Raw genomic sequence first — 22,137 nt, 5'->3', positions numbered from 1 at the left:
AGAGCAAAATCGGATGATCCTATCTCTTCCTGTGCTGTTAAATATTTTCTTTGAAGATTTCGACCTTTTGTGTGTGAGGTACCAGAAGGAGTGGACCGATATGGTCCATCTTCGAACTCAATCTAAGTTTGATAATAATATTACGATTTAACAAGTTTGGACTAAATCGGATACTCCCTTTTGAAAGTTATCGTGCACACCAGACAGACAGACTCCAAATGTTCTGAAACAGATTTGGTTCAAAGAGACCCAGGGTCTAAAACCGTTATTTCGATGAGGCGCGTTATGGTTGTATCAAATGATATAGACTCTTTTTGGCCATATGGCTTAGGGTATAACTAGTCATATGACTGAGGGTGTAATTGAACCATTCAAAACATGTTGTTAAAATTTATTTTCAAAGGGTATGGAAGGTGAATTATTTGTATTCAGAGTCTGTTTTTGTGTTCGCGCTTGTACAAAAGGGCTATGTAGGTCCACGTTTTGGTATAGCCCCCATATAACGGTATCTCACGATATTCAGTATTTTGATGATTTTAGCGACATTATTCACCGGAATTGTTTCAAATTTGGTATTTGAAGTTCGTAAAGGATGCTACAGCCTAAGACAGAAGATTGTCTGTGCAGGTCCACGTCTTCGTATAGCCCCCATATAACGGTACCTCCCGATATTCACTATTTTTATGATTTTATCTACATTTTTACTGATTTTTTTTTTAAGTTTCGCATTTGAATAATGTAATGGCTCATGACAAATGTTACCTATGTAGGTCCATGTCGTCGTATAGACCCTAATATAACAGCTACATTCTGTATTTTTAAGATTTTAACGGAATTTTTTACGTATTTAATTGTTTTTGAGAATTGCCAAATACGCTCCAAGTGGTGGAGGGTATTAGCTGTTTCTTAATTGTTTTCATTATTTTATTCGTTTGTGTTAAAACTCAAATGTATCACAAAATATCATGGCGTATACGTTTCATCCAATAGTATCTGTGTTACTCATACGCCACTGAATACGACCCACTTTGGAAGGTGGGTATGAAAACACATATATTATACAATATTTACCACAATTTAAACATATATCAATTTATTGTCACAAACTAAAAAAAACCGCTGTTAAAATTTGCCGCCAGAAATTCGGCTAACAATAAATTAATATGAAATATTTTCCAAATTTATGACATTATCTTGTGGTTTATCTTAGAAAAACAGTAAAATAAACGAGGGGGTGGCTGTTGGTTTATCCAGGAATAAACATAAATTGAAATCTTCTCCATCACCCTCTAATGCGGTTGCTATTAATTTCAAAGTTTTTTTTATTTTTTTTATCAATTTAAGTGTCTTGATTTAAAACTTGTTCCCTGCCAATAATTCTTTGAGGCTGTGCTAAAGGATATTTACTGGAGTATGTCTCTCGTTGGAAAGATAGTTATTTATTTGTGTGTTTAAAAAAAAAACTGTTCTGGATTCTCGTTTATTTATCTCTGAATATCACGTTGTAGTGCCTCTTTTTCTAATTGCTTGCTGCTGTGATTGATATCAAACAGTTCCTCATCAAATATTTTAACTTATGGTTTTGTAAATGTTTCGTGAAGCGTTTTGCCTTTGGGATAGATGTGGAAGGAAATTGAGGACTGTGGTCTCCATGTGGAGGGTAAAATTTAAAAAAGGAGAAAAAATAAACAATGGTTTAAAAAATATGTAAAAAGGATTTAAGTTCAATAAAGGCATTGCTTCGGAATAGAGTTTCACAAGTTAAAAAGTATAAATCAGTTTTGCCGACAGATGTATACCTTCAACCAATGTTCGGTTATTTAAATATATTTTGACTTCGGCTAGGATTATTCGAATTGTTCACCATATATGGAAAATCGTACATTTATTCGAAAATTTTATACGAAATCAAAAATTCCATACTCATCTCCGGTTTCTGGTTGAGAGAAATATTTAGATATAGCAAGTTGTAAAGAATAGCTGACTTGTTTCGCAAGTTATGGCAGATATAAGAGTTGGAAATTGTGACCCTTTGTGGGTGAGTTACCAGAAGAGGTTCGCAGATACATATCATCTTCACAAAAGATCTTGCGTTTGTTTGAAATTTGAAGAGAGTTGGATGCTTATTTCGCTTTCTTTGAGCGTTTGTTTTTCAAAATCTTGAAGCCTATGTATGGGGGAGGTACAAGAAGAAATGGTCCGATCTGTACCATATTTATAACAGATCTTGTGTTGATGGAAATATTGAAATGTACCAAGTCTGAATAGCATCGGATGTTAATTTCGCGTTTTATGAGCTTCATAGATATTCAAAATTTTGACCCTATGTGGTGGAGATACCATAAGGAGTGGACCGATATATCCCGTCTTCAAAGCAGGTCTTTTGTTATTAGAAATAATGGGATGTGTGAAATATGAAGAGAACCGGATGCTTATTTCGGGTTTTATAAACGTTTTGGTTATTCAAAACTTTGATCCTTTGTGGGGGAGGTACCAGAAGGAACGGTCCGATCCATACCACCTTTACAAAAAATCTTGTGTTGATGGAAATTTTAGATGTGCCAAGTCTGAATGGAATCGGATGTTTTTTTTCGCGTTTTGTGAGCTTCATGGATAATTAAACATTTTGACCCTTGGCGAAGGAGGTACCAGAAAGCGTGGACCAATTTATTCCATCTTCACACCAGACCTTGGGTTAATGAATATATTGAAAGGTGTGCAATTTGAAGACAATCGAACTCTTACATCACATGTTATAAGAGTTACAAATATTCAAAAATTTGACCCTATGTAGGGGAGCTACTTGATGGAGTGGAACGACCTAGAACTGCCGCAAATATTAGGATTTGCAAAATTTGAACAAAATCGGATTATCGTTTCTCTTTCTGTGCAGAAAATACATTTTTTTTTGAAAATTTCGACCTTTTGTGGGGGAGGTACCGAAAGGAGTAGACCGATATATTTCTTCTTAACACCAGACCTTGGGTTAATAAAAGTATCGGTATGACTGAAAATTAAAGACAATCGGACACTAACATCACATTTTATAAGAGTTATAATTATTCCAAATTTTGACCCCTTTGTGGGGGAGGTACTTGATGGAGTGGATCGATAATGTCCATTTTCGCACCTGATCTAGCACTGACGCAAATATTAGGATTTGCAAAGTTGGGGAAAATCCAATTATCTTTTCTACTTCTGTGCAGAAAATATTTTTTTTTGGAAATTTTGACTAATTGTGGTACCAGAAGGAGTGAGCCGATATTGTCCATCTTCATACCAGACCCTGGGTTAATAAAAAATATTGTGATGTGTGTAATTTGAAGATAATCTGACTATTAAATCACTTTTTGTAAGAGTTATAATTATTCAAAGTTTTAACCCTTGATGGAGTGGACCGATATTGTCCATTTGGCCGACATTGTCTGCACCTGACCTAGCACTTATTCAAATATTGGGATTTTCACAGTTGAAGCACAATTGCATTATTCTTTATCTCTCTGTGCAGTAAAATATTTTTTTTTTTTTTTTTTTTTTTGAAAATATTGACGTTTTGTGTGGGAGGTACCAGACGGAGTGGACCGATATTGCCCATCTCTGAACTCGATCTAAGTTTGACAATGATATTACGATTTACCAAGTTTGGACCAAATCGGATACTCCCTTCGAGCTCACCAGTCAGCCAGCCAGACAGGCAGACTGACGGTATCAAATGATATATACCCTCTCTAGCCATATGGCTGAGGGTACCAAAAGGTAACCCTTTAAATAGTAAGCTCCCAATGCTGGAAACTCTTGGTGAAAGGTAGTTCTTCGTTTGCATTGACAATGATCATTGATATGGAATCTGCAAATTAATTTATATAATTATTAATTTGGAACGTCTCTAAATTATCCCCAGCACTACGGGACCATGTATCCGTTTTGCTAAAAAAAATCTCCAAACAGCAGCTTTTCTAACCTATGCCCATTTTTTATTTATTTAATCTTTAAACATGTAATTTCGACTTATAATCATCAGCTAAACTCATTTAACATAATTTCAAATAACAAACTTCAAACCCTAAAAAATCTAATGATTTCACAAAATATTTATCAGCTTTGCAGTCACTTTCAATTCACGTTTCGACAAAAAAAGAACGGGGTTAAGTACAACTTAAAAACCGGTAATTGTACAGCAATGACTCAGAGATGAGTACACAGAACAAAATTATGCAAATTAACTTCTCCTGGGATCCTACCCAACAACGGCCGCCTATGAATAGAATCCCTACCCTCCGTAGCAACTGCAATTGAAATCATGTAACTGAATAAATATGTACTTCAAACATGTTCGAAACAATTACCAACATACCTGGGGGAGAGAGAATGAGAGTCGCCTAGGGATAGGTGGCGAAACAAAAATCAACGCAATGTTTTATTTGCAGCATCAGTGGCAGGTAGGTCGGTCGGTCGGTCGGTTGGTTGGTCGAGGCACACTGACATAATTTCCACTAACCTTTTGACCAAATGTACAAATATGTACCGTTCGCAGAACAAAAGCATTCGCACACACGAATAACGCAAATATGTAAATGAACTATTAGCTGGTGAAAGTTTAACTTTTGCTGATGCCATGACCGAACATGCTGTGTTGCAGCAATTATTATTTGTGGGGGGATGTATGAATGGAAGGAGAGGTAATCTCCCAGTCGGACATAATTTTTAACAGGGGAAATTATAGTAATACAATGTGTTGAAGATAATTGGTAAAGGATATTGGTGGTCGGAAATTGTGTTTGGGTCACACTTGGTCCGAAGGGTCAGATAAGGCTGGGTTTTGGAAATTCGTGCTAGAACGGTACGAAAAGTTTAATATGTACTAAATATAGTACCCTTTGTATTTGAGGAAGTAATAGAGCTAGAACTCTTAAATTTGAAATGGGGGTCACTGATGGAGCGTGTGAAATGTACTAGATTTGGTACCATTTCGTATTATATGAAAGGTTAGAATTAAAAACTTGAAATTTGGAACGGGAATCTTGGTTAAGGAGTGGAGTCGATTTCAGAAGGTAGTTTTGGAAGTGTATACTCATGTATACGAAAAGCACTCAACGTTACTAAATGCAGTACAATTTGAATTTGGAGGAACGGATGGAGCTGGAATCCTGAAATTTGAAATAACCATTACTGGCGGAGTGTAGGGTTGGGATATGGAGGAAATTTTGGAAATTTGTACTAGTGTGTACGAAAAGTACTAAATGATACTAAATTTGGTACAATTTCGTATTTGGTGATTCGATAGAGCTGAAATTTTAAAATTTAGAAACAATCAATACCATTGCATTCTGAGGAATATAGGTAGTTTTGGAAATTCGTACTTATATGTACTAATGGTACTAAATTTGCTTCAATTAAAATTATGGGACAACCAATAGAGTTGGAACCCTGAAATTTGGAAATAAGATTTCTGATGATAGTTATGAAAATCTGAACTAATTTGGATTTGGGTGACCCAATAGAGTTGGTACCCTTAAAATTTGGAAAAAAAAAGAATACTCTCGGAGTGTAGGATTGGGATTTGTAGGTTGTTTTCGAAATTTGTACTTGTGTGTACTAAATAAAGTACAATTTGTATTTGGATGAACCAACAGGGGTGTGGAATACTAACATTTTGAACTGGGGTTACTGTGGGAGTGTAGTATTGGGGTATGTAGGAAACTTTGAAAATTTTTACTTATGTGTACTAAATTGTACTAAATTTGGTATTGATATTTGGCAAATTGGAATTGTGGTGAGCCTATGGCGCTGTAATTCTGAAATTTGGAATGACAGTCACTGATTGAGTACAGAATAGCTGCACCAAAGGGTTATTGGCGATTCGAACATTAAATTTAGGCAATGTTCTAAAATGTTACTAAACTTCCAAAATGCTACCATTTGGCAATATATGTGAACGGATAGAGCTAAAAACTTGAAATTTGTTATGAGAATCAAGGTCAGAATGTAAGTTTGATATATGAACATGGTTTTAGAAATGAGTACTAAGTGTGCGAGATGTACTAAATATGTAACAGTTTGGTGTAAGGTGAACGAAAGAAGCTGGCATTTTTGAAATTTTGTGTTGGGGTACCTGTTGGTGATGGGTTTGTGATAAGGAGGATGTTTTAAATGTACTACAAATACATGAAAAGTACTAAATAGTACTACATAGTACAAATTTGGAATTAGGTTTTGGAATTAGGTTTTCGGCTCATGTATGTATGATGGTAGTTTTGAAATTGTGTACTAATTGTGCTGAATGGTACTAAATTTGGACCAGTAAGGATGAATGGATAAAGCTGGAACTTTTACATTTTGTGTTGGGGTCCCTGTTGGTGGTAGGTTTGTGTAAAGATGTTGGTCGACATTCATGTGTGGCCTAGACACATGTATGCAGTTTCGAAAATGTGTACTATAATTGCACGAAAAGTACTGAATGGTATTGAGTGAAGGGATAAAATTCTGAAATTTGAGATTTTAAGGTTACTGATGGTATATATACATGAGATTTGGATATACGTCCCATATTTGTACGAAATGTACTAAATGGTATAAAATCTGGTAAGGTCACCATCTATATTTGAGATATGGCCATTGGTTTAGAATTGTGTACTATTATTGTACTAAAGTACTAAATAGTAATAATAACTGTTGGTGTCAAGGATTGAGATGTGGAAAGAAAAGTACTAAATGTCACTAAATTTTGGTATTGAGTTGCTGTATAGAGCTAGAATCCTGAAATTCGATATTGAGGTCTCTGTTGGTATCTGGAATTGAGGTATATATGTGGTTTTGGGAATGTGTACTATAATTGTACGAAAAGTACTAAACAGTACTAAGTTTGGTATTGGTGATTGATTGAGTTGAAATCCTGAATTGACCACTATTGGTGTCTGTGGTTGAAAGAAGGAGCTCCTTTATTGTGCTAAATGGTACTACATTTTCTGATGCGGAAATTAAAGAGATGGAATACTACAATTTGATATTTAGGTCTCTGCTGGTATTTGGGATTGAGATATGAAAGCGGTTCTGAAATTGCGTACTCATGTATACGAAGATAACTAAATAGTACTAAATTTGGTACTGGATGAAGAAATAGAGCTGGAATCCCAAAATGTGATATAGATGTCACAGTTGGTGTTTGTGGTTAAAAGAAGGAGTTTTGGAAATATGTACTATACATTTTCGAATAGTGGTAGTGGTACTAAATTGGGCATTGCCTGAAAGGATAGAGCTGGAATCCCAAAATTTGATATTGAGGTCTTTGTTGGTATCTGAGGTTGAGATGTGGAGATTGTTTTGAAAATGCACACGATAATTGATATTAAAGTCACTTTTGGTGTCTGTAGTTAAGGAATGGAGATGGATTTGAAATTAGCTGCTAAATTTGGTATTGGATAAAGGCATATTGCTGAAATCCTGACATTTGATATGAATGTCACCGTTTCTGTCGATAGTTGAGAGAAGGAGGTGATTTTGGAAATGGGTAGTATAAACGTACGAAAAATGCAGAATACCACAAAATGTGCCGGTAGGGCTTGGGATAGAGATGAAATTCTGAAATTTGATATTGAGGACCTATTTTTGATTTGAGGACCTATTTCTGAAATATAAAAATTGAATGTGGGTCCATCATGCAATGGTTTTACTAATATCCTTCTCGGAAAACATCCAAATGAAACATTTTGAAGCATTTTTGGTGTAAAAGGTAAAAATTGTCCTACTATTCTTTTCGAAAAGGGATACTTGTTGAACAACATATAGAACCTTGAAAGTATGAAAATTTAGCATGAAGCATGCAGTTTTGATTGAAAAAAATTGTATTGCACTGAGCACTGTTGGAACGAATCTGATGAGGACTTTTCGCTGCTGAAGTAACGAACCATAAATATAAGGAGTCCATGGAATCTTAATCAGAAAATAAACATGTATAAAAGAAGCTAAGTTCGGCCGGGCAGAATTTGAAAGGAATTTGAAAATTAAAAAATTCTGAAAAATGCCGCTTAAATGAAAACCGTTACATGGGGGCTATACGAAGACGTCGATCTGCATAGACAATTTTCTGTTATAGGCCTTAGTACCCATTACGAACTTTAAATACGAAATTTGAAACTAATAATACTGAGGAATAATGTCTCTAAAATTATAAAAATACCGAATATTGGGAGGTACCGTTATATGGCAGATACACGAAACTGTGGCCGGCGTATGTAATTTATTGACATAGACTGTAGTACCCATTAAGACCTTCAAAAACGAAACAACTCCTGTGAAAAATGTCGCTAATATCATAAAAATATCGAATATAGGGAGGTACCTTTATATGGGCGCTATTCGAAAGCGTGGACCTGACATGAACCATTTGCAAACTTAACCGGCCAACTGGCAAAATATACTTTTGTGCAAAATTTTAGAATTATATCTCAATTCGTTCGAAAGATAGCGAGTTACAACAAGCAGATAGACGGACATCGCTAAATCGACTTCAAATTTTACGCTGATTTATAAACTTTGTTGGGTCTGACATGAGTATTTCGAGGAGTTACAAACTGATAAGAGGAGGGTATAAAAAAGGTAAGATGAGGGTACTTTTTAGGTTACTCTGCAATATTAACTTTAAAAACGCTGATACACTTTTAGCTGTGAATTTCGGCGCATACAATTAATGTAAAAGTCGATTTTGTTTTCGAGTTTTTTTTTTTGACAATCTACTATTAAACTTCATTAATTTAATGTTCATTACCATTTTAATACTTTCCAATCCTCCTATTTTCTCTCGTATTGTCCTAATTCCCATTTTTTTGCCAAATGGCTAGCTAACCTACATTTGAAAAGCTTTTCCAATTTAAATATTTAAACGGAAAATATTACTAATGGCGTTTTTTGTGCTCTTTAAACCCTCTTAAATACACCGATAACAGACCCAAACAACATTATGTCCATTTTCAAATGATAATTGGATATTAGTTTTACAATCAGATTATGGTCGACAACAGCAGTCGCCGGTTACAGCGGCGAAAGTAAGTGCGAACGCCAAAGCGAACTTTTTGTAAAAATGATTTATGGCGGGCGCATCATTACTCAGCGAAATTAATTTGCGTTGTCAGGATGATGATGGCAACAATAAAAACAACAGCGAAAACGAAAACAACAAAATGAATTCAAAATATTTGTTTGTTATTTTCCTAATTGAATTTTTCAAATAATAAAATTACAATCATTACACATTCAAACAAACAAACAAACAGGAGGAGGATAAAAAGTAATTACCTTTTTTGTTATCTGGTGTTGCTTTGTTCTCTATGATTGCCGCCAATGCAGATCATTCAGCATTCAGTTGTATTGGTCAGGTAAATTTTAAACGTGGACACACACACATATACATACATTGATAGACAATAATCTGTAAGAGAGAAAAGAAAAAAATGTCATTAGTGGGAGAACAAAAATCATTTTTTTCGATTGCAATTAAATTAATTTGAAAATAATGTTTCCGAATCCTTTCGCCGAGCTTAAAGGGAATTGTAATAAAAAAACTCAAATACAGCAATGTATAAAAAACACTTGAAACGAAAACAAGTACAATAAATATATCCCCATCGAAAAATGGAAAATTGTTCATCCCTGCAGGACCAACGGTTTGAACAGCAGAAACTTTTTCAACAAAAAAAACTTTCGCTCTCTATTAAAACACCCACACGTACACCCAGATAAAAACACTCACTCATAACGATATTTTCCCAAATTGTGAAAACATAGCATGAATTCGTAATAACTTGTTTATTAGTATTTATATTTGTTTAGGGTTGCCATGGCGGCCATTTAAAGGGGAGATCATAATGAAAAAAATATTAGTTTTTCTATTTTTAGTATTTTTATACCCTCAGCCATGTGGCTAGAGAGGGTATTTATCATTTGATACGGCCACGACGTGCCTCATCGAAATAACGGTTGTAGCCTAGGTCTCTTTGGACCAAATCTGTTTCAAGACATTTGGAGTCGATCTAAGGGTGTCGGTCCCTCCTTCCGTCTATCTGGCTTGAGCGCACGCTAACTCTCAAAAAGAGTATCCGATTTGGTCCAAACATGGTACATCGTAATATTATCATCAAGCATAGATCGAGTTCGGAGATGTGCAATATCGGTTCACTCCTTCTGGTATATTCCCCACAAAGGTCGAAAAATATTTTACTGAACCGAAAAGAAAGGATAATTTGATTTTGTTCCAACTTTACAGGTCCTGATATTTGGATCAGCGCTAAATCAGGTGCGAAAATGGAAAATATCAGTCCACTCCATAAAGTACCTCCCCCAGAAAGGATCATGACATATGTGAAAGGCTGAACCCCTATTTCGGGGAGCTTACCGCATATTTCTACGCGAGGAATATAAAAATATACACCACGAAATCAAAGGCCACACTCTTTATCACATGGTCTGCGGAGATGAGAACACAGCGGAATGTGCAGGGGAATTAAATACTGACCACGAACTACCCCTAGATTTTAGGGGTCACATTCGACAGCATGTTTAAGTCGTTCCCGCAAGCAAAAGCTATCTGCGCCAAGATGAAAAGTAGGAACAGGGTCCTCAAGGCGCTAGCCGGCAGCATTTGGGGTGCGGACAAGGAAACCTTGTTGACCTCTTATAAAGCGATAGGTCGGTCTGTGGTCAACTATGCGCCTCCAGTGTGCTATAAAAGAGAACCTCTAGATCAAGACAGGTCTGAGTGGCATTCATACCGACGAAGTCGTGGATGCTGTTAGCAGTTACAGAATGAATGCCGTCCTTGGAGTCCACCCCCCCCCCCCCCCCCTTTCATTCCAGCTGAAGAACGCCAGCTGCCTAGACAAATCAGGGTAGTTTTGGCGAAATTACGTTTAGGATGGTGTAGTCGTCTCAATTTGTATTGGGCACGAATTGACGAAGATGCGCGTGACATCTGCCTGGCGTGTGATACAGGCCCGCACAATACGCCGCACCTCTTTAATTGCACAGCTAAACGTACCCAACTTACTCCAGAAGATCTCTGTCTACAGCCCATTAAAGTAGCCGAATTCCACAATATTTTTATTAACCCACAGTTTGGTGTGAAAATGGGCAAAAACGGTCCATTCCTTCTGGTGCCTCCCCCACAAAAGGTCGAAGTGATAAACAAAAAAAAAATACAGAAAGAAAAAGGATATTTCGATTTTGCCTTAACTTTGCAAAATCCTAATATTTGCATCTGTGTTATGTCAGGTGTGAAAATGGACAATATCGGTCAATTACATCATGTACCTCCCCCCAAAGGGTAAAGATTTTGAATAATTATAACTCATAAATATGTGCTGTAAGAGTACGATTGCCTTCCAATTACACATATAAATAATTTTATTAACCCAAGGTCTGCTGTGAAAATGGCATATATCGGGTACGCCCCCCACAAAGGATCAAGACGCATAAGACGCAAAATTTACATTCCGTTCAGACTCAATATTTCTATCAACACAAGATATGTTATAAAGATGGAAGAGATCGGACTATTCCTTCTGGTACCTCCCCCACAAAGGATCAAGGATTTTGAATAACCACGTCGACCATAAAATCCGAAATAGGCATCCGTCTTTCTTCATTTTCCACACCACCCATTATTTCTACTTACGCAAGATCTGCTGTGAAGATGGGATACATCGGTTCACTCCTTCTGGTGCCTTCCTCACAAAAGGGTCAATATTTTGAATACCTATTAAGCTCATAGGACGTGAAAATAACATCCGATTCCATTCTCCACATCGCAATATTTCTATCAACACAATATCTGCAAAGAAGATGGTAGAGATCGGACCATTTCTTCTGGTGCCTCCCCCACAAAGGGTCAAAGTTTTGAATAAACAAAACGGTCAAAAAATCTGATATAGGTATAGGGTACTCTTCATATTTCACACATTCCACTATTTCTAATAAGACAAGAACTAGTTTGAAGATGGAATATATCGGTTCACTCCTTCTGGTATAAAGGGTCCAAATTTTGAATGCCCTTGAAGCCCAAAAAAGGCGAAACTAACATTCTATTTCATTCAGACTTGGTACATCTCAATATTTTCATTAACACAATATCTGTTATGAAGATGGAAGAGATCAGATCATTCCTTCTGGTACCTCCCCCAAAAAGGGTCAAAGTTTTGAACAACCAAAACGATTATAAAATCCGAAATAAGCATCCAGTTCTCTTCAATTTCATTTCACACATTCATTAATTTCTACTAACACAAGATCTTCCGTGAAGATGGGATATATCTGCCCACTCCTTCCGGTACCTTCCCCAAAACGGGTCAAAATTTTGAATATCCATGAAGCTCATAAAAGGCGACATTAACATCCGATTCCATTCAAACTTGGAACATCTCAATATTTCCATCAACACAAGATCTGCCATAAGGATGGTAGAGATCGGGCCATTCCTCCTCATACCTCCCCCACATAGGCTTCAAGATTTTGAAAAACAAAACGCACAGAGAGAGCGAAATAAGCATCGAACTGTCTTCAAATTTCACCCATACAAACATTTTGGCTTACACAAAGAACCCTTTCTGGTACCTCACCCACAAAGGATCACAATTTTCAATACTTTTATCTGTCATAACTTGCGAAACGAGACAGTGATTCTTTACAACTTAAGCTATATTTAAATATTTTTATAAATTTTAGATTTTCCTGTAATTTTGCCCAGACGGATATTTTTGTCTGTATTAGATGAAGTATGAAAATGGTATACTTCCGTCGACAATATCTGGTACATCTGGCATATTTTAACATTTTCTAAAATCATCACATATCTCATATGAGAAGGAAGTAACCAATATTGTCCAATATTTATATAGGTCCGATACGAAACGGACAATATTGGCCTATTCCTTCGGAACCCACTCCATAGAGACTCAACAATTTGAATAATCATAACAGAAGTCAAAATTTATTTAAATAATCGAACATTGGCAGAGGGTATACATGTGTCGGCAAAACCGGCTGATACGTTTAAACTTGTTAATTTTGTCTAACTTTTTACTCGCTTGTGCTTAGTTTTAAGAAGTTGAACTTTATTGGAAACCACAAGCTATAAATTAATGCCACAATTAAAAACTTATGGCTGAAATGGGAAACCTCAACTGTCAACCCAAACCAGCTGCCACTCCTGACATAGAGACATTTTAGTGTACAATAGTAAATTTGTATTCTGTAAATTCTGTATTTTAAAACGAGCATATTGCCCATTGATTTCGACACTACTATTTTCTGGAAATTTGAAAAATAACATTTCCATCTCTGTACCGTGGCTATTATTCCGCTTTAAAGTAAGAGTGGAACTCAAGTGACATTATTTTCAAAGTTTCTTTTTTCCCCATTTTTGGTGTTCCAATTTGCTGACACAGCACCAGGAATTTGCTCTCGTTGTTGTCCCCCTCCCAGCTGTTTGTTTTTGCTGCAGTGAAAGTGTAAACTTTATATGATATAAGTTCCGAGGAATTTTTCCACGCTTTAACAAAACTTTTTTTCTTTACGCAGATGAAACCAAAAGGAAAAAGTTATTGGAAAAGCTGCTGTGCATAAATGATGGTGTGAAGTGAACAACAAACTATTTAAATAGCATCGCATCACTCCCTATGAGCAATGGAAGAATATATGGTGGAACAGGAAAGGAGGGGATGAATAGTGTACTGCAAAGTGGATATGGGGATTCCAGAAGGAAAGGTATTTTTATAAACCAAAAAATTTAGGTTAATTAATATCCTATAAGGATCAATGAATTAATAAAGAAAAGTGACATTTCCTTGGATGGAATTATCAATACCACAGGGAAATAGGTATACCAAAATAAGAAACCTGAAAATAGGGCTATAAGCATTTAGAGAAATGAAGAACTATCAGAGCAATATACGAGATCTTTTTTTAAATATTTACTCAAGGACCCACCGACCGAATAAATCTGGATTTTTTCAAATATTTCTTCACAGACCAATGGACTACTTAACCTAGGATTTTTAAGACTATTATTAAGCTATAAACGTTGTTTTTTAAGCTTATTTGTCAAGGGTTATCAGAGCCATTAAGGTGGATTTCTATGTTAATAGAAAAGACGACAAAATGACGAAAATAGCATCAAATTGTAGAATAAGTTTAGATTTGTTCGAATTGACCATCTTTGGCACGAATTTTGGCTTTCAAACGGCCAATGAAACCGTCACACGCTGCCCGAATGTTTCTCTGCGGTAGTTTGGCCCATTCCTGGCGAAGCGCTTGCTTGAGGTGATCGAATAAACAAAACTATCTTAAAATCTGACTTGGTACATCTCAAGACATGCATCAACACGAGATGTTATAAAAATGGTAGAGATTGCACCTTGCCTTCTGGTATTTCCTCCACAAAGGATCAACGTTTTCAATAACCAAAAACGATTACAAAATCCGAATTAAGCATCTGATTCTCTTTATATTTTACACATCGCATTATTTCTACTAGCACTTTGGTATTTTTAGTGCCAACCTTGCTTTCCAAAACACACCAGGCACAATAGTCCAACGGATTGGTATCCGGAGATTTTGGTGGCCATAGTGCGCTGGAAATGAAGCGAGGAACCTCATTTTGTAACGATTCTTGAGAGGCGCGTGTTGTGTGCGATGGTCCTGAGTCCTGTTGGAATGTCCAAGGTCGGCGACCAAAATGTTTGCGTGCCCAAGGCTTTAATACACCCTGCAGAATATTTTCGCCATAATATTCAGAATTTATACTGATGCTGAGTGCGATGGTGCTGAGTCTTGTTGGAATGTCCAATGTCTGCGGCCAAACTGTTTTCGTGCCCAAGACTTTAATACACCCTCCAGAATATTTTCGCGATAATATTCGGCACTTATTCTGATGCCACGGTCGATTAATACGAGCGGAGAGCGGTCATCGGCTGTTATGGCGGCCCACACCATCACCATGCCCGGCGATTGAGTTCTGGTGGCCAACCGAAGGTGCAAATTTTCAACGGACCTCTTTGTCAAGTGAACAAGGTCATTTTGTTTGTTTACAAACTGCTTGACAACGAATGTTTTCTCATCGGAGACAGAGAAAACCAAATTCTGCAGTTCACTACTTTCGGCCAAGCGAAGTAACTCTTAAGCTCTTTTAAGTCAATTTTCGTTCAGTTGCGGTGTAATTTCTTGTACCTTTTGGAATTTCAATGGCTTTACCCCGAGCTCATTTTTCAATACTTGCCGAATGGAATATTGCGATATGTTCCGCTCAAGAGCCATTTTTCGGCCACGGCGACGCGGGTTTCGATCAAGTCGCTTCTTTACTTTTCGAACCATTTCTGCTAATGTTGCTGTTTTCTTCCGTCTACTTCCTTGACGTTGGGCTGCGCTATCAGTATCACGGTAACACATTTAAAAGCTGGAGTGCTCGAACGATAGCCTCTTGTGGTTTCCAGCCGAATATAAAGAAATCACATATCACGCTTGAATTCAATCACGAATAAATTTTTTCCGGAAAATTCTCACCAAAATTCTTTTGTGCGCTTGTAAATAATATAATGAGCTGTCACTGGGATAATTTTAATAGCTGCCGGACAGCGGTATGAAGTATTTCTTCACGGATCAATGGACTACTTTCCTTAGACTTTTTAAGACTATTTTTAAGAGCCTATAGCTGGCCCTGATGATTTTTACTTATTTGTCAAGAGTTATCAGAGTCATTGAAGTGAATTTCTTTGTTAGTATAAAAGCTTATAAACGGGGATTTTTAAAAATACTTATACAGCAATTGAAGACGTATTCAACCTCGTAGAAGGTCTTATTTTCCCTGATTTGGGTCATAAAAATTTCTGCCAATATCCACGCCAAAAAAAATAAAATATTAAAAGCTTTTTCTAATTCTGGTGAAATACGTTTGCTATCCTCTTCAGATTTGGCAGCTATGAGAAATAATAAGAAAAATTATGACACAAAATATTATTCATAAACTTAAAATATAATAAAGTTTCAAGCCATGAATTTCAACACAAATTCCATTTTGTCCGCAATCAAAACCTAAAAACATTAAATTTCAATTTGTAATGCAGTCAAATTTTGGTTTATTTCAGCCAAAAACCAAATATGAAAACACAAACACACAGACAGGCAGTGAGACAGACAGACAGATACAAACCTGGCCGAATGAAACGAAACTTGTTTGTCAAAAGCATAGGAATTCAATTTTGCTAAATGGCTTTTAATTCACCAGAGCTGTGCGGTGCAGTGCAGGCAAGGCATAACCAAAAAAAAATAACAACACATCTACCACTCCTTCTATGCCTAAATCCTGGCCGAAGTTGAACGGGCAGGTGGGGTAATAGTACCTGCAACAATATTGTATTTGTTGCTTCCGCCAGTTTCCAGTTCATCATCAGCATCCTCACTCTGACAGGGGCGTGTGTGTGTTTGTGTGCAGTGGAGATGAATTCATTTGAATAACAACATTTGGTTGGTGGTAATTTACTTTATGGCTGGAAACACACACACACATACACCCACACATATAATCTGACTATTTTAGGCAACAAATATTTCATTCATTATTATTCTATTCCATTCTATCCTGCTGTTCTGCTCTGTGGCGGAATATAAAAATGATGTTTACCATGATTTCATAAACTCCCAAAACTTTATTATATAATTATTTGACGCCGCTACTAATAGCCCGAATGCACTTCTGCTGGTCATTTGCATCAAAACTAATTGGGGAGAGGAGGCAGAGTCCTGAGGTGGTAGTAGTGGCCGAGTCTTTCCGAGTGGAAACTGTTGAATGTATTTCGCGTGCAAAAACCATTTTTGGAATAACAAAAACGAGGCACTAAACGTACCACCATTCTGAGTTGCGGAAATAAAATTCAAACATTTTGAAAAGATTTATAATCCATTTAGAAAGGGCCATTGAACTTTCAAGGTAAATGGTTGAGTGGTTTAACATAATTGGCTGTTAGAACTCAAATGCATTTATACATAAAAAAATTATGCATTTATACAAATTAAAAATTTATGAAGAACAGACTGCGGGAATCACGATATTCGGGTTTCAGATGATTCGTAGATAGTCGGGAAATCTGGTGTAGGGTCGTCGGGAATCACAATGTTAGGGATACGTTTGATTTCGCACTCTGGTCGCGGACCACGATTACGAAGCTCGAGTTAGATAATTTTGTGGTTTGTGTTGTAGATGACTTCGCTGCTTGAGTTATAATCGAGAAATCTGGTCGTGGACCACGATTATGATGCTCGGGCTGTGTATGATCTCGCTGCTCAGACTCTACTCAGGAATTCTGGTGAAAGGTGTTTTTCTTACAAGTGTTCTGATCGTGTACGAGAATTAAATGATCGAAAACTCTTATCGGTGCTTGGAGGTTAGTTAGCCGGGCTATGTTACGATTGATTGATGATTTTTCAACGGGAACTCTATTTGGGAACACGATGATTACGCTCAGGTTATAGATGATTTTGCTCTTCAGGTTGTAGAAAATTTCGCTGCTCGAGTTATAATCGGAAAATCTGGTTGGCAACAACGATGATGATACTAGGGTCGCATAATGACCTCGATGTTCAGGTTATAATCTGGTACTGTTGTGAGAGGCGTTCGGGCCGTGTATGACACGTATCAGTGCTCGGAGGTTAGTTAATCGACTTTCTCTACTTTTGGTTTTTGTTTTGGTTTGAGGAGGTTTGAGTCAGCAATTGCTGTAGGTTTTCTTTATTCCATAGAAGAGCTGGAGGTCTTCTATTACCCATAGAAGAGCTGGAGGTCTTCTATTGGTCATAGAAGCTGGAGGTCTTCTATTGGTCATAGAGGTCTTCTATTGGTCTTTGAAGAGGTGGAGGTCTTCTATTGGTCATTTAAGAGGTGGAGGTCTTCTATTGATAGAAGATCTGGAAATAGAAAAGCTGGAGGTCATCTATTTAAAATAGAAGAGCTGGAGGTCTTATATAGGCCATGGAAGAGCTGGAGGTCATAGAGGACCTGGAGGTCTTATATTGACCATGGAAGAGCTGGAAATCTTCTTGTGTCCATAGAAGAGCCTCAGGTCTTCTTTTGTCCATAGAAGAGCTTCAGATCTTTTATTTCCATGGAAGAGCTTCAGGTCTTTCATAGATGACATTGTAGTCTTCTCTGGCCCATAGAAAAGCTGGAGGTCTTCTATTGGACATAGAAAAGCTGGAGGTCATAGAAGACTTGAAGGTCTTATATTGGCCTTGAAAGAGCTGGAAGTCTTCTATTGATCATAGAAGACCTGGAGGTCTTATATTGGTCATGTAATAGCTGGAGGTCTTCTACTGGTCATTGAAGAGCTGGAGGTCTTCTATTGGCCATAGAAGAGGTGTAGGTATTCTATTGGCCATAGAAGAGCTGTAGGTCTTCTATTGGCCATAGAAGAACTGTAGGTCTTCTATTGGCCATAGAAGAGCTGTAGGTCTTCTATTGGTCATAAAATAGCTGGAGGTTTTCTATTGGTCATAGAAGAGCTTCATGTATTCTATTGTCCATAGAGGACCTTCAGGTCTACCATTGTCTATAGAAGAGCTTCAGGCCTTCTATTATTCATAGGTCTTCTTTTGTCCATAATTATCCATAGAAGAGTTTCAGGTCCTATATTTCCATAGAAGAACTTCAGGTCTTTCATAGAAGACATTGTGGTCTTCTCTGGTCCATATTGTGGTCTTCTCTGATCCATAGAAAAAAATTTGGTTTTCTCTGATCCATAGAAGAAATTGTGATCGCTGGTCTATAGAAGGCCTTATCCTTTAGGTTACTACTCAACATTTCGGTTGGGACAGAGAGCCCAAAGCTCCTGTTTTATTAGTTTACAGGCCACACAAGTTAATTAAAGCCACCGAAGAAAGATATTCCCTGCTAATAGTTTATGTTAATCGAAGTACAATAAATAATATCAAAATCACCACATGCCCTTTAGGCACTCGGATGAGTGGCATAGAAATGACAGCAGTTTAAAGTTGGTTGCAGTTTTTTCATCTCATCCTGTATTTAGGTACTTTCATAAATAACGTGCTATTCGGAGTATTAATATTTCGAGCAGTGTTGGCATATTTGTTCGGGATACCATAGTATTTTTTTTTTTTTTTTTGTTGTAAAATAATCAGGCTTAATCCCATTATTGTGTTTTTTTTTTATAAAATCAACATTTATTTATTAGTGAAAAAGATGTATTAGCATATGTATTCTGAAATCGAAAGAGTGGGGTACGAATCATATTTCCCATTTTCAAAATAATACTTAAGATGTATTTTTCCATATATCCTTTGAACCCATTTCACCATTGCAATATAAATCCTTTTAAAAGCTTTATTAATCCCTCATATTGTGTCATTAGAATTTTTTTCATCATTACTCTATGCCAACTATGCATGGCTTGTCTATTGTCGGCTGTTCTTTTTCCCTACAAAGTATTCATTTCAAAGAATAATATTTATCAACAAGCGTCAGTATTTAATGCCACTCCATTCAAACAATATTAGCAAACAATTAGCAATGCTATTCCAAGAAATGCCAACAAACAAACAAATATCATAACCAATATTATTCCTCCAAAGCAGAACTGGAAACAGACATTCAATTCAATAGCCATGCGTGCTCATTTCATTTGCAGCATTGTAATTACAACGGATATTCCGGAGAATGCTGCGAATCAACTATGAAACTAATTACGAACAAATGTCAACAAATATTCGCATAGAATATAAAAATTGTTCAGTGGATCCAATTCCCCCTCATCCCATTTCCAATGCGAGGCGAAAAAAAATAACTTAAAACCAGAACATTACAAAACTGAAACATCATATTTTGCGAATCTGTCTGTAAAGTAAAGGATATTTGTTCCGTTTCCATAAAAGTCATTTATTGCGAGCTGATCAAATTTGAATAAGGGATACAATTTGATTCGATATTAATTTACACATACTCACACACACACATATGCATCCCTGCCACCCACCATCCAATCATGTATAGATGTCTATTCATGGGACGAATGGCTGGATATGTATTGCGAGAAGCGCACCAGTGGAGAAAATTAAAAATCATATGCAAATGGATTTTTATGAAGTTCTGGTGCAGTGACAGCCAGTTTTCTCCTCCTTCTCCTCCTCTCGACATTTCTCCCACTGGTGATGGCTATGGTGATGGTGCGACATAACCAATGCCAAATGCCACCACAACATTCACCAATGTGTGTTCCATATGCTGTGCTGCCTGCCTGCTGCATCGAAACAATTTGGCTGATGGACCAACGATTGGAAATATCAAAAACGAAATAAGAAAACACTGCAGAACCCAACAACAACAACAAAATGAATGAAATACAACAAAATTGGCAACATGAAAAACGACACCATCACCATCGTTCACACAACACAAGTATCATCCACCCACATGCATTTTGGCCACTTTTTGAGAAGTAGATACCTCCCTTCGCCGCCATCTGTAGAGCAAGTGAAAGCCTTGGGCATCTACTGTAGAGAAGATGCCCCTACGGTAGTGAAGGTAACCCCTCCAGTAGAGAAGATAACCCCTACGCCTATGGTCATCTACTGTAGAGTAGATGACGCTTATGGTCATCTATTGTAGAGTAGATGGCACCTAAGGTAATCTACTGGAGAGTTGATATCCCCTTTGGACATCTACTGGAGAGTACATGTCCTCTATGGACATCTTCTGGGGAGTTGATGTCCCCTATGGACATCTACTGAAGAGTAGATGTCCCTATTGGACATCCACTGGAGAGTAGATGTCCCTTTTGGACATCTACAGGAGAGTAGATGTCCCCTATGGGTATATAGTGGAGAGTAGATGTCCCCTTTGGACATCTACTGGAAAGTGGACATCTACTGTAGAGAAGATGTCCTCTATGGACATCTGCTGTAGAGAAAGATCTCCTCTATGGACATCTACTGCAGAGTAGATGTCCTCTATGGACATCTACTGCGGAGTAGATGTCCTCTTTGGACATCTACTGCAGAGTAGATGTCTCCTATGGACATCTACTGCAGAGTAGATGTCCTCTATGGACATCCACTGTAGAGAAGATGTCCTCTATGGACATCTACTGTAGAGAAGATGTCCTCTATGGACATCTACTGTAGAGAAAATGTCTCCTATAGAAATCTACTGCAGAGTAGATGTCCTCTATGGATATCTATTGCAGAGTAGAGGTCCTCTGTGGACATCTACTGCAGAGTAGATGTCCTCTATGGATATCTATTGCAGAGTAGAGGTAATCTATGGACATCTACTGCAGAGTAGATGTCCTCTATGGACATCTACTGCAGAGTAGATGTCCTCTATGGACATCTACTACAGAGTAGATGTCCTCTATGGACATCTACTGCAGAGTAGATGTCCTCTATGGACATCTACTACAGAGTAGATGTCCTCTATGGACATCTACTGTAGAGTAGATGACGCCTATGGTTATCTACTGTAGAGTAGATGTCCTCCATGGACATCTACTGTAGATTAGATGTCCTCTATGGACATCTACTGTAGAGTAATGTCCTCTATGGACATCTACTATAGAGTAGATGTCCTCTATGGACATCTACTGTAGAGTATTTTTTTTTTTTTTTTTTTTTTTTTTATTATTTATGTTTTATGTATTTCAAAAAAAAATTACAATTCAATGAACCCGCGAAGCTTTGGGCTTGTCTGCAGGCTCGGCTTAAAAAGTAACATAAAATATGTGTCTCAATAACATCTGCCAGTTCAGCTGGTATTACATTTTAAATATTTAAATATATAAATATATACATATATACAAAATATTCATATTTAATATACAATTTTGCATCTAATATTTAATGATATTAACAATTCATATAAAGAGTCATATTATTGGCAATTTATGAAGTGGGATTTTAATGCTATTTTCTTTTTAATCTTATTTTTATTATTAAGTATAGTAAGTGGTAGCCGGTTTAGGGTAGTGGGAAGGCTTACTGCTAACGCTCTTTTGCCATAGTCGTTTTTATAGCTGGGGACCTTACACCTTCTTTCAATTCGTCTCCGCGTATTTTGGCTGTGGTTTATATGTTGTATAAGGTTATTATCAT

At 37.0% G+C, this 22,137-nt stretch overlaps 1 protein-coding gene across 4 annotated transcripts in view; it reads right to left on the bottom strand.

The window, feature by feature from the left end:
* The window catches only part of LOC101896635 (palmitoyltransferase app), a 390,848-nt gene that overhangs the window by 211,491 nt on the left and 157,220 nt on the right, over positions 1-22,137 (bottom strand). For all 4 annotated transcript variants that reach the window (XM_059119664.1, XM_059119666.1, XM_059119663.1 and 1 more), the window contains one exon: positions 9,292-9,424. The gene's annotated coding sequence lies outside the window, so the exon portion shown is untranslated. The remainder of the gene's footprint in view (positions 1-9,291; positions 9,425-22,137) is intronic.

This window comes from Musca domestica, unplaced genomic scaffold (assembly GCF_030504385.1).
Source record: "Musca domestica strain aabys unplaced genomic scaffold, Musca_domestica.polishedcontigs.V.1.1 15, whole genome shotgun sequence".
Classification (NCBI taxonomy): domain Eukaryota; kingdom Metazoa; phylum Arthropoda; class Insecta; order Diptera; family Muscidae; genus Musca; species Musca domestica.
The sequence above is the reverse complement of the archived record's forward strand: the minus strand, read 5'-3'. Positions and strand labels throughout refer to the sequence as shown.